The sequence below is a fragment of the Triturus cristatus genome, chromosome 4_2 (genome assembly GCF_964204655.1).
Source record: "Triturus cristatus chromosome 4_2, aTriCri1.1, whole genome shotgun sequence".
NCBI classification, from domain to species: domain Eukaryota; kingdom Metazoa; phylum Chordata; class Amphibia; order Caudata; family Salamandridae; genus Triturus; species Triturus cristatus.
The window spans coordinates 829,370,486-829,385,916 of NC_140586.1; the positions used below are offsets into that span (position 1 = coordinate 829,370,486).

General features: G+C 50.4%; 1 protein-coding gene across 1 annotated transcript in view; it reads left to right on the top strand.

Moving 5' to 3' along the window:
• Nucleotides 1-15,431, top strand: part of ARMH1 (armadillo like helical domain containing 1) — a 274,600-nt gene that overhangs the window by 138,293 nt on the left and 120,876 nt on the right. The gene's annotated exons all lie outside the window — the stretch shown is intronic.

The following is a 15,431-nucleotide window of genomic DNA, read 5'->3' on the forward strand; positions in this document are numbered from 1 at the left end:
GAAGCATGACATACTATTGTTGCTCTAAGTAAAGGTGGCATTCTTCATCCTTTTATAGTAAGCCCAGGTACCTTATTTCATTGTTTGGGTACTGTTGTGTTCCTTCCACCACAGATGCATTTTTTTAGGGAAAGTCTTGAATCATTGCCTTCTCTGATATCCCTGAACCACTCTGTATAAAGAAGTAGACACCAACAAAGGCAGCACACTCTCTCTACAGCATCTGTCACTTTGTTTCATGGCTGTGTAACATAGCTGAGAAATAGATAACTCTGGAGAATTGTTTTCAAAGCACTTGTGTAGCACCACATGCTGTCGTTAGGTTATGCGGCCTGGCACCAGCAATCTATTAATTTCTAAACTATTCACCACTGATATAAATCATACATATTTTCAGCAAAAAATCTCTGGGTCTGCCTGCCCTGTCAACTCCTTTCATTTGCACTGTGAATTCACTACTAAGAAGCTACAATCTAAAAAACTTTAATTTCCACCATTCCAGCACATTTTACCAACATCTTCAATCATCAGGTGGTTAGTCTTCTACCAGCAGAGATTCTTGTCAATCCACTAAACAAAATCACAAACGTCTTTCTTATTTATGTTGTGGCTTAATCCACCTAGCCTGTCCTCCTATATGCTCCCTAACGCCTTGTTCACCAAAAGTCTTGCAGATGCAAATAGAACTTATACAAAAAGGAAGAGTTTCTGAAATAAGTGGTTCCCCGCTCTTAGACTGGCTTGCTGCGTCCATCTCATAGATTAAAAGGAAGCCATTACAAAAGCCAAACAAGCTTGTTAATGTCCAAGCTTTCACAAACACTGACAAAAATACTTCAGAGCTCCTCAAAGCCTTTCAATCTTTACAAAATCCCAAATGAACCAACCATAAAATTACTTCTTCTCAAGGCATCCACAGGCAGCACCAAGCCTTCTTTGTTTTGAAAATAGGTAGTACCAAAGGTAGAATTAAAATAATTCTTACATTTCATCACCCACCTTCATATTCACACCATATAGCTAACTTATATTTACCAACTTCAGGCTGTTCACGGTCCTCTACACCCATATGCCCAATGCTCCAGTAAGTCATTATGGATTACCTTCGGAGGTGCACCTGAGCCTAGATTTCCACTCAGTTGACTAAATTAAAATCCCAAAACCCCACCATTAACATCAGCAAAACTACAGTGCTTCAAACATGTGATTGTTACACTTTTGATGTAATGGAAATATTGCTTTTGAAACAACAGCAGGCTGGTTTGTGGAAGAACAGCTAAGTACTATTAAGGCCCATGTACAACATGGAATCATCCCTTAAAAGACATTAGGGAGGGTCTCCTAAAACACTCCTCTCTAGTGAGCTTGCAGTCATTTTTTTCTGCTGGTTGCATCACAGCATTTGATGCTATAAGCCATGAGAAGCGCCTCAGATGCCTGAAAAACAGAAGCTGCCTCCATGTTGCAGGAAGTTCCCCTGGTGAGTGGCCTCCTTCTTTTCCAATCAATCAAACCTGGTCAGTCCACTCTTTTCTCCCATCACATTCTGCAGACTATTGTGTGCCTCAGAGTATCAGAGTATGACCATTATTGTAGGATCTACATAGCACCCCAAATGCACTCTCCTGGCACTATGCACATGGTACATTTTGGTCACCTTTGTCACTGCTCCTATTCTCTAGCAACACATCTGATATCATGTCCCAGGAATCACAATAATCCCAGCAAATTCTAAACCACTGCCAATAGCTGGTAATCTGTCAGCATGTTGCAATACTGTGCATGACTACCACACCACAATTCTTCCATGCCCTCTCACCCCATGGCAAATTCTAACCTTCCCTTCCCTTTCCCTGTCTGATCTGTCTTTCACACTGTGACAAAATGCCCCTTTTCGCCTGGCCAGCCCCCATTTTTTGATGAATTTTATTGCTTGTTTTTAGACTGTGCACACTGGGGTGCTGTTGTCCAGACCTAGTGTATGTGTTCTGAGGCATATTTAACTCTCCAGAAAGGCCATACATAGTGCATGGTGTAGAAACTACACGCTTAGAATGGCAAGATAAATGTCACCTGTGGACTGCAGCATTTATTGTGCCATCCACTAGTTTGGCATAGAAAACATGCCTTCAGGCCTACTTATGTATCCTGACGGCTACAATTTAAACCTGTAGTCCAACCCATCAAAATAACTGTTTTCACAGGGGAAACCTTTCCATTCAAATATTAATAAGTTGCTCCTAAGTAGGCCCTATACCCCACACGGTAGGGTGACTAGTATTTGAAAGTAGATCATGTAGATATTAGATGTTGGCATTTCCCTGCAGTGAAAAGACCACAAAAGCTATTTCCACTGTCGAAGGGTCTGGCTGCCCTTTGGGTCTGCTTTCTATGTTCACCCCCACTTTTTGCTTTTGCTTTACTGGTTTTCGACTTAGATGTGGCTGTGGGCCTGCTAATCAGACCCACAGCCCTGCTGTTCTCTCTCTAAATTGATACTATGTACTTTAGGTGCATAACCCATTTGGATAGGGTCACCTTATCAGCCCCTGTACAGTGTACCCTAGGTACCCAGGGCATAGGTGTACCCTAGGCCTACCAGGGGCTGCAGCATGTATTATGCCACCCCTGGCCTGGCCTTCCATTTTGACACAACTGGCTGATCACTCAGCTGGGGCAAGGTCGGGTAATCACCCCTTGCTTAGGTGTAGTATTCCTATACCTAACTTACATATAGACACATGTGTACCTATCAGTCACTCCTATGGCAGGCCTTAACAATCCTGGAGGCAGAGTGCTTGGTAACATGTGAGATGGTGCTCTAGCATGAGCTGAGCCTGTCTGCAGCTTTCGGAACCACGTCCTTATAGCTGTTCTGTGATATAGCCTACCATATACTCTTAAAGTGCCTTATAATCTTAAACGGTTATGGTAACTATGGTTTGGCTTTATCGAAACATGTCGTGTAAGGTGTCTAACACTGTGGAATAATACCCCCATACCATTTCTGGACATGAGGATATTATTCCCCCCTTCTAGAGGGAAAGACATGTTAAAATCATACTTCACTGTTAGCCTCTGACCAAAGCCTCAGCATCACAAAATGGATGCTGCTGCCACGACACAAGTCTGACCTCCTGCTGCTGGGAGTGATCCCAGCCAGGGAGGCCTGGACAATAGGTTTCCTGCTTGGGGAGGTGCTAGCACCTCCCCAGACAGCCTTTAGTGTATTGGGGCAGGGTGGGCTGAAAGGAATGAGACATGCCTGGGGCACACAAGGTGTTCCTTGCATAGTCCAGTTCAAACCGGCGCTGGGGCACTCCAGCCCCAGCTCTGGCGCGAAACTGGACAAAGGGAAGTGGGTGTAACCACCCCCTCCCAGGTCCCACCCATAAGGCGTGACCTAGCAGGTATCCCAGCCCCCCAGATTAGTATAAGAGTGGGAGTTGGGCCTCAAGACTTTAGATTATCCTGAACCTGCAAACTTGAACAGAAACTCTGGACCTTCGACATTCGACGAAAGAAGAAGACTGAAGAATCTCCCTTGTGGCCAAGGAGTGGCTACCCTGTGCAAACAGGCACCATCAAGAGACTACCCTTTGCTTTGCTAAAGTTCTACGAGGGACCGACTGCAGAGCCCGACCAGAGCCTTGACTTCCAGACTTCTCCGACCCTGATCCACATCCACAGCAGAGCTGAGATCCGTGGAGGCGACGAGAGACGTGGGACCGGCTACCTGGGAAAAGTGGCTAGTGTCTTCAAGCGCAGCTTCTGAGGCACCCTCGAAGTTGTGCACCGGGGATTGAGAAGCCCCACCCCCAAGCACCATCTGCACCGAAGACCAGCCCCCCACACTCCACGAGTCCTGCGTGGGGCCCTTCTGCATTTTCCTGCTTGCCGCGTCTGTCCGGTTGCTTGCCCGCTGGCTAGTGGCCTTTGTGACGACGCATCCTGAAATCTTCTGCGCTGGTTTGGCTCCTCCAGACTGGCTCCCGCTTCTCTGCAAAGAAGAAGCACCCCAGACCTTCCTGGTCTGCACCAGAAGCAAGTCCTCCGTTCTGCGTGGGTTCCGCTTTCCAAGGCTTGGTGAGTCCTAGTCCAACTTCGACGCCGCCGACAGCAAGAGCCTTCGTGGGACAGCTCGCCTCCTGGTCCTGGTCGTCCTCGACGTTCCCTGGTCCTCGTGGCTGCAGCGACAAGCTTCACCTTCACCTGCAATCTTCACGACATCGCCTGGTTCCTTCCTGGTTCCACGTGGTCACTGGCTAGTGACCTTGACTCTGTCCCTTCTGCTTGTAGGTCTCCTCTCTTCTTGATCCCAGCCTTGGGATCCACCGGACACTCTTCACTGACTGCCTGTCAGCATCTTTCTTCAGGCATCCATAGGAGTCGACGACGAAACCCGACGCAACTTCACCCCTATGCACCCGCAGCCTGTGGGCTAGGTAACTTGGGTACTCCGGTGCTCATCAGGATAGTGACTATCCTAGTGTCTAGTTTTCCAGTCTCGACTTCCTAGCTACTCCGGAAGTGTCCTAAATCTATCTATTTCTAAACTGTACTATTGCTAGTGACTTTTACGCATTACGCGTGAGTGTTTCCACTCTGCACCTGAATCCCGTGGGCCTCCCACTTCCTAACCTTTGGTAGTATAGTGTAGCCCCAGCGATTCCCTAGGCCTAGGCCTATCCTATTTCCGTGACAGTGGTCCTTATACCACTTACTTAGTATATGGTTTGCGTGGCCCCTAGGGCCTAACTGTATTACTTACCTGTGTGACTTAATGTATGCATAAATAAGACTGTGTTGTACTTACCTCTAATCTCATAAAGAGTGCTGAGGGTTTGACTAGAATAAATACACTTTATTTTATATATATATCTGTTGTGGTGTCCTTTCATTTGGTATTCAAGGGATTATATATGGTATCACAGCTGGCTTCACATGCCATTCAGAGTTTAGCCTAAGACTGCTCTTGTCCATGCTACCACTAGGATAGCTGGTCTATAAGGTTGACTTTCCAACCAATCACCATAAGGGTATTTGGACTGATATAAGGTGTACACTAGAACTAGTGACATCATACATCAGGCCAACTTCTCACATTGGTGAGCAGCGGTTGGGATCTGAGCTTGCTGTTGTAATACCATTGTAATCTTGAGATACTAAATTGAAAGATCACACAGATATTGTCTAGGTACATATAACATAGATTATAATACTTAAGTCCTACTGGACTTAGTAGTTGTAGGTTGAAGGGAGTAACACACCCTGACTACAACTACCAGAGAGGTTTAGTAGAAACAACTAGTGTAGGTAGGTGCACACACCACACCCTCACTAGATCATGTCTCTGGGAGGAGATCAAGTAGATGCTCTCTCAGGAGGGTCAGGTCTGCAGAAGACCCCCTCTAGATATGATACCCTAACATTCCAGGAGATGAGACAATTGTGTACCTCCAGAGGAATAAAACAGGGTGCAAACCCTACCCTCCTTCAGTTAAGACAACTCCTAGAGGAGTATGATGCTCTTAAAGCCTCACAGGCAGGTACCCTAGGTACAAAGGAGGGTCTACCCACCACAGATGAGTCAGATGGGACTTCAGATGAAGAGGTAGACAGCCAGGGCCAAGTAGGAAGACTTAGCCAGGCTAACCTAAGCTTACATGGGAGTTTGCATGGGGTCCCCCCATACAGACCCGCAAGTGGGCTTACACAGAGAAGCAGGAGGGACAGATCCCCTTCAAGGGAATCCATCCACTCCCATGTCTCTAGCATCTCTAGTGTTTCCTCTCACAGGGGAATGACTTCCCCTGAGCGAAAGGAACATGAAGCCAGAATGAGGGAAGCTAATCTGAGGATTCAGAGGGAAGAACTTGCCCTTGCCAAGGAGAAGCTTGCTCTGGCTAGAGAGCAAAAGTTAAGTGGGTCAGAACCCACTGGTGGTAGCAATATCCCTAAGGATAGAGACAGGCACTATGATAATAGAAACCTGAGCAAGATTGTCCCTCCGTACAAGTGTGGGGATGACATCCACAAATGGATAACTGCTTTGGAGAGAGCTTGCAAAGTACAGCAGGTACCCCAAAGTCAGTGGGCAGCTATCTTGTGGCTCTCCTTCTCTGAGAAAGGTAGAGACAAGCTCCTCACCGTTAGTGATGAGGATGCAGATAATTACACTGTCCTGAAGAGTGCTCTGATTGATGGGTTTGGCCTAACCACTGAACAATACAGGTTGTTGTTCAGGGATACCCAGAAGACACAGACTCAGGACTGGACTGACTTTGTAGATTGTGCCACTAAGGCTCTGGAAGGCTGGCTAATGGGAAGTAAGGTTAAGGACTAAACAGGATTGTATAATTTGATCATGAGAGAACAAATCCTTAACAACTGTCAAAACCAGTTATTGCATCAACACCTGATTGATTCTGATCTGACTTCTCCCCAAGAATTGGGAAAGAAGGCAGATAGATGGGTCAGGACTAGAGTTAAGCAGAAAAACCAGAACCAGGGCGGTGATCAGAAAAAGGCAGACCAGAAGGGTAATGATCAGAAACAAAAAGACCAGAAGTCTTCACCAGGCCCCCAAAAGGCTCAGGGGGAGGGTGGTCCCAAAAAGGATAAAAAGAAAGAAGGCCAAAAGAAACCATGGTGCAACTATTGTAAGTCCAACTCACATTGGTTTAGTGAGTGCACCAAAAAGGATAAGCCCCCAGCCACCATTGCCCCTAAGGCAACTGTACCCCCTAGTTCAGCTGTAAGTGGTGGTTCCCAGCAAAAGGGTGTAGTAGGGTTAACCCTGGGAACTGAGGAGGATTCTGGCCTAGTCAGAATACCTACTCAGGCTGTTCTGATCTGTGATGGGGACTTAGCTTTGTCCTCTACAGTAGGCCCCAGTAACCTGGGCAAGTACAGACAGACTCCTTTTATCAACCAAAGAATGGCTCAGGCCTACAGGGACACTGGGACTAGTGTCACAATGGTGACACCTGCTTTTGTGTACCCTGTACAGATCATACTAGGTGAGAATTACCTAGTGACCAACGCTAGCAATGCCACTACCTCCCATAGTGTGGCTATTGTTAACTTCTCCTGGGGAGGGGTAACTGGCCTCAAGAAAGTTGTTGTTAGTTCAGACCTTCCTGTAGAGTGTTTACTGGGCAATGATCTTGAAACTTCAGTTTGGTCTGAAGTGGAGTATAGGACTGTTGGAAACAGCCCCACTCCCACTCCGCAGGGTGGTGGTGGACCTTCCCAACACAATGGGGTAGCTTGGCTCGAGTGGTCAGGAAACAGGCACAGTGCTAAGCATACAATATACCCATACAATAACCATGCGTGCATCCGTTCCAAAAACGACTCTACACCGTAAAAATTATGAAAATATTCTTTCTTTATCTTTTTCTCTTAGTTGCTGATTGGAAAAATAAATAGGTCAATCACAATATACAAGTTTCAATTAGTGCAGGTCAAATAAATATTGGCTGTTTGATGAAATAAATAGGGGTGATCATAAATAACAGGGCATAAATACAAGTGCAATATATACAGACAATTAAATACTTTGAGGCAATAAATACTGTATCAATAAATATTGTACACCAACAAGTCCTGTGGACCTATAAATATAGCGCAGCAATAAATAGGTAAAAACTCAATAAATACAGTATCCCCAATAAATAATTAAAAGTATACAGCACCCCTCATATAATCAGATGACACTTCACTTCTTAAGGGCTGATATGGCCCAGGCACAGCTTGTAGGGTTGTGGAAGGCTTGAGGGGGGAGGCTACTCCCTGGCTGGGACAAGGCTGAGGCCTAAACTGAGGTAGATCAAAGGGGGGAAATACCAATGCCCTGGCTTTCCTTCTCCACACAACCTCTCTAGGTTAGTCCCAGTTCACCCCAGGCACAGTCAGGTGGGTTTCAGCACCTCCCTAGCCCCTTAGAGCAGTCTCTCAGGTCTCCACAGGGCCTTAGGCGCCCTCTACTCCACTTACTGCCCTTTTTCTGATGTTCCGACGCCGCTGGAGTCGTGTCGACGCCGTGAGGCGGTTCCGGTTCGGTCTCGGCGGCCTCGGCACAATGTCAGTTCTTTGACGACGCCGGCAGGAGGTTCCGGTCCGATGTCGGTGGCCTCGGTTCGATCTCGACCTCCGATTCGACGGCGTCAGGCAGTCTCTTCACGATGTCGACTTCGGGCGGCTCCGGTCCGATGGCGCTCTCGGCTCCGATGACGTCGGCCGGCCTGGCCTCGATGTCGACTTCCGGCGACTCCGGGGTGCGATCCTCACCCCCGACCTCCGGTGCTCCTCCTCTCAGGTTCCGGGCGACTCCGGAGTGCGATCCTCACTCCCGACCTCCGGTTCACCTCTACCTCGGTCTCCGACGACTCCGGAGGGCGGACTTCACTCCTCCGATGACGCCGCTCGCTCGACCTCGGTTCACGTCCTCTTCGACCTCTGGTATTCCTCTCGACCCCCGTCGGCGCTCTCTCACGACCTCAGGCGGCTCCGGGTACGACGTCTGCTACTTCAGTCAGCGCCGCTTCTCCACCTCGGGCTCCAGGTCTTCAGGCTACTCGACGCCGGACTCCAGGGAAACCAGTTCTCAGGTCAGAATCTTGCTGTTTTCTAGGTTCTAAGGCCTGTTCCTGCTGTCCAGGTCCTTAGGATGGTTTTCTTCTGTCTTCTTCCCACACAGGGCTATAGGCTGGGATCCATCAGTAGGGACAAGTATCAAGGGTGGGTTTATGGACCCCACTCCAGGCACAAGTTTCCACCCCTGCTGCTTCACTCCTTCCTCCTTCACTGTTGTGCTCCTCTCTCTTCACCAGTCAGGTGCCAACTGCCAGCTCCAACTGCCAACTGCCTCTCTTATCCTCCCAACATTCTAAACCGCCTCCAACGGTCACAGGGTTCTGGAATCTCCTGGAATGTTCTGGAAGGTGCTGGTAGGTTCCAGTGGATGCTGGTGATGTCACAGGTGGCCACCATTTTGTGCTTCAGGCCCTCAGACAGAAGTTTCAGGGGTAGCTAAAATGGTTCCCTGAATCTGTAGCAACACGAAAAAGTCTGGTGGTTCCCAAAAAGGAAAAATTCAAACAGGGTTTGAGGCAAAAGTGGGACAAAATAAATAATGATGAGGAGGGACCACCCAAAGGGCTGACAGGTCTAACACGCGTCCCCCCCAGCTGAAAGTGGGGAGAGCTACCCAACCCCTTGGGAGTTCTCATCACTAAGGCGGAAATACCTTGAGAGACCGTCTGCATTGGCGTGGTCCACTCCAGGCCGATGTTCCACCTGAAAGTCCATCCCCTGTAGGGAAATAGACCACCTCAACAACTTGGGATTCTCCCCCTTCATTTGCATCAGCCAACGAAGGGGTCTGTGGTCGGTCTGAACTAGGAAGTGCGATCCAAACAGGTATGGCCGCAACTTCTTCAGAGCCCATACCACTGCAAAGGCTTCACGCTCTATTGCACTCCACTTCTGTTCCCTGGGAAGTAGTCTCCGGGATAGGAAGACCACGGGTTGATCCAGACCCTCTTCGTTGAGTTGCGATAACACTGCCCCAATGCCATGTTCTGATGCATCTGTCTGGACAATGAACTCCTTGGAAAAGTCTGGGGCCCTTAAGACCGGGGCCTCGCACATGGCTTTCTTCAATCTCTCAAAGGCTTGCTGACAAGCCTCCGTCCAGACTACCCGTCGAGGTTGTTTCTTGGACGTGAGCTCCGTGAGAGGGGCTACGATGGTACCGTACCCCTTCACGAAGCGGCGATAGTATCCCGTGAGGCCCAAAAATGCTCGGACCTCAGTCTGTGTCTTGGGGGGTTCCCAGGCCATGATGGCCTCGATCTTCGCCTGGAGGGGTTGCACCGTTCCCCTACCCACCAAGTGTCCAAGGTACACTACCGACCCCTGCCCGATCTGGCACTTGCTGGCCTTGATCGTCAATCCAGCTTGTCTCAGGGCCTGGAGAACAGCTTGCAGGTGACGCAAGTGATCCTCCCAGCTGTTACTGAAGACGGCTATGTCATCCAGGTAAGCAGCAGAGAAACTCTCCATTCCGGTGAGGATCTGGTTTACCAGGCGCTGAAACGTGGCAGGTGCGTTCTTGAGCCCAAAGGGCATCACACAGAACTGGTAGTGGCCATTGGGCGTGGAGAAGGCTGACCTTTCCCTTGCTCCATCAGTCAACGAGATCTGCCAGTACCCTGAAGTAAGGTCAAAGGTACTTAGATATTGGGCAGCTCCCAGCCGGTCAATCAATTCATCCGCCCTAGGGATCGGATGTGCATCAGTCTTTGTCACTGAATTCAGTCCCCGGTAGTCCACACAGAACCTCAGTTCTGGTTGGGCACCCGGTGGTGCAGCTTTCGGTACTAACACCACCGGACTGGACCAGGGGCTGCTAGAAGGTTCAATCACTCCTAGCTCCAGCATCTTAGTGACTTCACTATGAATGCTGGCCTTCACCTTGTCTGACATCCGGTAGATCTTGGACTTCACAGGTGGGCTGTCTCCTGTGTCCACGTCATGGACGCACAGGTGAGTCCTACCCGGGACAAGGGAGAACAACGAAGAGTACTGCCCCAGGACCTGGCGACAGTCCTCCTGCTGTTCAGGAGTTAGAGATGGGGAGAGAATCACTCCCTCCACCGACCCATCCTTTTCCTGAGACGCAAACAGATCAGGGAGAGGCTCGCTTTCCACGTCCTCTCCTCCGTCAGTCACCATCATCAAGATGACTTCGGGCCTCTCGTGGTGGGGTTTGAGGCGGTTGGCATGCAGCACCCGCAGGGGCTGACGAGGGGTCTTCAGGTCCACCAAGTAGGTAGCCTTACCCTTCTTCTCCAACACCTCAAAGGGTCCTGACCAGCGATCCTGGAGGGCACTAAGCTCTCCTGGTTCGATCACCCACACCTTCTGGCCAGGCTCCAACTCCACCGGGTGAGCGTTGTGGTCATACCACGCCTTCATTACTGCTTGGCTGGCTTCCAAGTTGTCAGAAGCTTGCTTCCACAACTTAGCCATTTGGCTCCGGAAGGCCAGCATGTAGCTCACCACATCCTGGGGGAGCTTTCTGGGAGTTCTTTCCCATCCGTCTCTCACCAGGTTAAGAGGTCCACGTACAGGGTGCCCATACAGAAGCTCGAAGGGGCTGAAGCCCACTCCCTTCTGTGGCACTTCCCTGTAGGAAAAAAGTAAACAGGGTAGGAGGACGTCCCATTTCCTCCGCAGGCTTTCAGGCAGACTTCTGATCATGCCTTTTAAGGTTTTGTTAAACCTTTCCACTAGACCATTGGTCTGGGGGTGGTAAGGAGTTGTGAACCGGTAGGTCACTCCACACTCCTTCCACATTGCCCGCATATATGCTGACATGAAGTTGGTCCCCCTGTCGGACACAACTTCCTTGGGAAAACCCACTCGGGTAAAGATTCCCATCAGGGCCCTAGCCACAACAGGTGCTGTTATGGTCCTCAGAGGTATTGCCTCTGGGTACCGTGTGGCATGATCCACCAGGACTAGGATAAACCTGTGACCAGCTGATGTTGGTGGATCTAACGGACCCACAATGTCGATGCCCACCCTTTCAAAGGGGGTGCTAACGACAGGAAGTGGTTCCAGGGGAGCTTTCAGCTTCACCCCTGTTTTCCCACTGGCTTGGCAAGACACACATGTACGGCAGTAGGTATCGGACGACACTTTCATCTGAGGCCAATAAAAGTGTGGGACAAGACGGGCGAAGGTCTTGTCTTGCCCCAGGTGTCCTGCCAAGGGGATCTCGTGAGCCAACTCTAAAAGGAAGGCTCGATAACGTTGAGGAACTACCAAGGCTCGTGACGATCCATGTAGGGGTGCCTTGGGTTCACTGTAGAGGAGGCCATCCTCCCAGTAAACACTGTAGTTCCCCTCAACGTTCCCTGCTGCCTGGGCTTCGGCCTGTCGCCTCAGCCCCTCAAGGGTAGGGCACTCCCTCTGGCCCTGGCAGAATTCCTCCCTGGACGGGCCTCCCTCCACGTGCCACTCGGCCGGGATGGGTAGGTCCTCCAGGTTGGTAACGTCCCCCTCCGCAGACTCCTGGTCCACCACCTCCGGTGGCCTATCCGTCCTACGGGGTGGAGACGCCGAGGCAGGCTCCTCCTGTCCTCGGTTCTTCCCTTGACTGGCAGCTGGCTGGGCCTTTGTTCCAGGCTCCAGCCGGAATGAGCTCCCTCTTCGGGTAGTCTCGGACCTTGTGCTAACACAGGCCCAGTCAGGTGTACCCAGCATCTCGGTGTGAGTCCGGTATTCCACCTCCTTCCAAGCGTTGTGCTCCATGTCATTGCCCAGCAGACAATCGACTGGCACGGCAGGGCTTACGGCAACTCGAAGTGAACCTGCAACCCCCCCCCATTCAAAGGGAACCTCGGCCACTGGATAGTGACCTGTTCTGCCGTCAGCCATCGCGGCTGGGTGGAGTACATCGGGAATTACCTGCTCTGGAGACACCAGTTGGCTACGCACCATAGTCATACTGGCTCCTGTGTCTCTCAGAGCCTCCCCTCTTTGGCCGTTGATGGTGATCCACTGCCCATACTTTGCGGTATTTGCGGGCACCTGAATCTTAGGAACCATCTCCCGTTCTCCCAGGGACACTAAAGTGACACCCGCCCACTCCCTTCCCTTAGTTAAGGGCATCTCCTCCCCGAGCACTACACTAGCTACTCCGGGGGGCTTTCCTCCAGTGGGAGGGGGTGATCGTTTCTGACACTTCGGATCTCCTTTATAGTGTCCAACGCCACCGCACTCATAGCAATGGACAACCCTTGGCTGCTGACTCTGGCCAGGATTAGGGTTTCTGGGTGGGTTAGCCTTAGAGGTGAATCCTGTTCCCTTCCCTTGGAAGTTATTTTGGGGGCCTTTGGAGAACTCCTTTTTCTTTTCCCCTCCTTCTTTCTTCTGGGGGGCGCCCTGTCCGGCCTTTTGAGTATCCCCTCCAGTCCCCCTTGTGGACACCCGGGTACTAGCCCAAATGTCCGCCTCCTCAGCAAGCTTCCGGGGGCTGGTCAGCTTGCTATCCACCAGGTGTTGCCGCAGTTCAGGGAAACATTTCTCGAGTAGGTGTTCCTTCAGTACCAGGTCAAACAGCTCCTCGTAGTTCCTTACTTCACTGCCCTGAATCCAACCTTCCAGTGCCTTCTTTGCATAGTCCAGGAAGTCCACCCAATTCTGTGTGCCCAGCTTGTGACTACCCCTGAACTTCTGTCTGTACTTTTCAGGTGTTAGTCCAAACTTTCTGATGAGCGCCAGTTTCATGGTGGGGTAGTGGGTCTGCTCATCCTCTTCGAGGGCCAATAAAGCATCCCTACCAGCTGGAGGCATGTACTTATACAATCCCCCTCCCCAGTACTTCACTGGAACCCCATGGGCCCTCAACGAGACCTCATAGGCTGCTAGCCACTTGGCGATGTCGTCACCCGCCCCATAGCTAGCTACTATGTCCTTTGGCAGGTAAGGTTTGGGTTCCCTGGTGGACTCTTGGATTTGGCTGCCACCATTAGGAACAGTTGGTGCTCCAATTCTTAGGATCTGAAGCTCTATCTCTTTCAGTCTTATCTCATGAGCCATCCTCTCTTTCTCCGCCTCATGAGCCAACCTCTGTTCCTCCTTCTCCTTCTCCAGCTTTGCTAAATCCCATGTGAGCTGTCTTTTCTCTCTCCGATCTGCTAACTCCACGCTGGATAAGCCCCCGCTAGAGACAGTGCTGCCCTTCCTAGAAAGTGTCCTGGGCCCTGCTGACAGGTTCCCCACCTCAGGTTGGTACATCTCAGCCCCCTCGGGGTTAGGCTCTCCATCCCTGTCTTCCTCCTCAGCCTTGCTTTCTCGGCGTGCCTCCCCCCAAGCCCTTAAGCTGGTTTGGAGTGCACCCTTCTTTGCTCCTGGGGGACAGTACACCCCCTCCCGCTGGCAAAACTCCCTGAGTTGGGCCACAGTGTACGTTTCTAAATCTTCCAGTACAAACTCCATCTTGCCCACTCAGGTTAGAGGACAGGTTTTGTGCAGTAACAATGCAGGGGGGTACCTTTAGTAATACCTCCTCCCACCACCAGAGTAAATTTGGAAAAAACAAAAACCCACAATTTGGAAGGCCGCTGTGAGAAAACTCCCGGTGTAGGCCTATGGACTACCCACAGTTATTGTTGAGTATATGTAGGCACAGCTCTATCCCACCACTGAACACCAATTTATGTTGGAAACAGCCCCACTCCCACTCCGCAGGGTGGTGGTGGACCTTCCCAACACAATGGGGTAGCTTGGCTCGAGTGGTCAGGAAACAGGCACAGTGCTAAGCATACAATATACCCATACAATAACCATGCGTGCATCCGTTCCAAAAACGACTCTACACCGTAAAAATTATGAAAATATTCTTTCTTTATCTTTTTCTCTTAGTTGCTGATTGGAAAAATAAATAGGTCAATCACAATATACAAGTTTCAATTAGTGCAGGTCAAATAAATATTGGCTGTTTGATGAAATAAATAGGGGTGATCATAAATAACAGGGCATAAATACAAGTGCAATATATACAGACAATTAAATACTTTGAGGCAATAAATACTGTATCAATAAATATTGTACACCAACAAGTCCTGTGGACCTATAAATATAGTGCAGCAATAAATAGGTAAAAACTCAATAAATACAGTATCCTCAATAAATAATTAAAAGTATACAGCACCCCTCATATAATCAGATGACACTTCACTTCTTAAGGGCTGATATGGCCCAGGCACAGCTTGTAGGGTTGTGGAAGGCTTGAGGGGGGAGGCTACTCCCTGGCTGGGACAAGGCTGAGGCCTAAACTGAGGTAGATCAAAGGGGGGAAATACCAATGCCCTGGCTTTCCTTCTCCACACAACCTCTCTAGGTTAGTCCCAGTTCACCCCAGGCACAGTCAGGTGGGTTTCAGCACCTCCCTAGCCCCTTAGAGCAGTCTCTCAGGTCTCCACAGGGCCTTAGGCGCCCTCTACTCCACTTACTGCCCTTTTTCTGATGTTCCGACGCCGCTGGAGTCGTGTCGACGCCGTGAGGCGGTTCCGGTTCGGTCTCGGCGGCCTCGGCACAATGTCAGTTCTTTGACGACGCCGGCAGGCGGTTCCGGTCCGATGTCGGTGGCCTCGGTTCGATCTCGACCTCCGATTCGACGGCGTCAGGCAGTCTCTTCACGATGTCGACTTCGGGCGGCTCCGGTCCGATGGCGCTCTCGGCTCCGATGACGTCGGCCGGCCTGGCCTCGATGTCGACTTCCGGCGACTCCGGGGTGCGATCCTCACCCCCGACCTCCGGTGCTCCTCCTCTCAGGTTCCGGGCGACTCCGGAGTGCGATCCTCACTCCCGACCTCCGGTTCACCTCTACCTCGGTCTCCGACGACTCCGGA